General features: G+C 78.5%; 1 protein-coding gene across 1 annotated transcript in view; it reads left to right on the top strand.

Moving 5' to 3' along the window:
* The first annotated feature begins 146 nt into the window (after nt 1-146).
* The window catches only part of ACTC1 (actin, alpha, cardiac muscle 1), a 5,445-nt gene continuing 5,345 nt past the window's right edge, over nt 147-246 (top strand). Inside the window, exon 1 of the mRNA XM_010574230.1 lies at nt 147-190. The gene's annotated coding sequence lies outside the window, so the exon portion shown is untranslated. The remainder of the gene's footprint in view (nt 191-246) is intronic.

Consider the following 246-nt stretch of genomic DNA (forward strand, 5'->3'; position numbering starts at 1 on the left):
CCGGGCTCCATTCATGGCCGCGCGGCCGCTCGATGGCGCGCAGCCGACCAAATAAGGAGAAGGTGGCTGCCCCGGCCCGCCGCGGGCCCCGCCGGCGCTGCCCCTCGGCCGGGTATAAATCGGGGCGGCTCCGCCGAGCCGGCACCCAGGCTCTGCTCCGCAGCCCCCCCCCGCCGCCGGTGCTGCTCTGGTGAGTAGCGCGGCGGCGCCCGCAGCCCCGCGGGGACGGGACGGGACGGGACGGGA

The sequence above is a fragment of the Haliaeetus leucocephalus genome, unplaced genomic scaffold, assembly GCF_000737465.1.
Source record: "Haliaeetus leucocephalus isolate CR32 unplaced genomic scaffold, Haliaeetus_leucocephalus-4.0 Scaffold417, whole genome shotgun sequence".
Taxonomy (NCBI): domain Eukaryota; kingdom Metazoa; phylum Chordata; class Aves; order Accipitriformes; family Accipitridae; genus Haliaeetus; species Haliaeetus leucocephalus.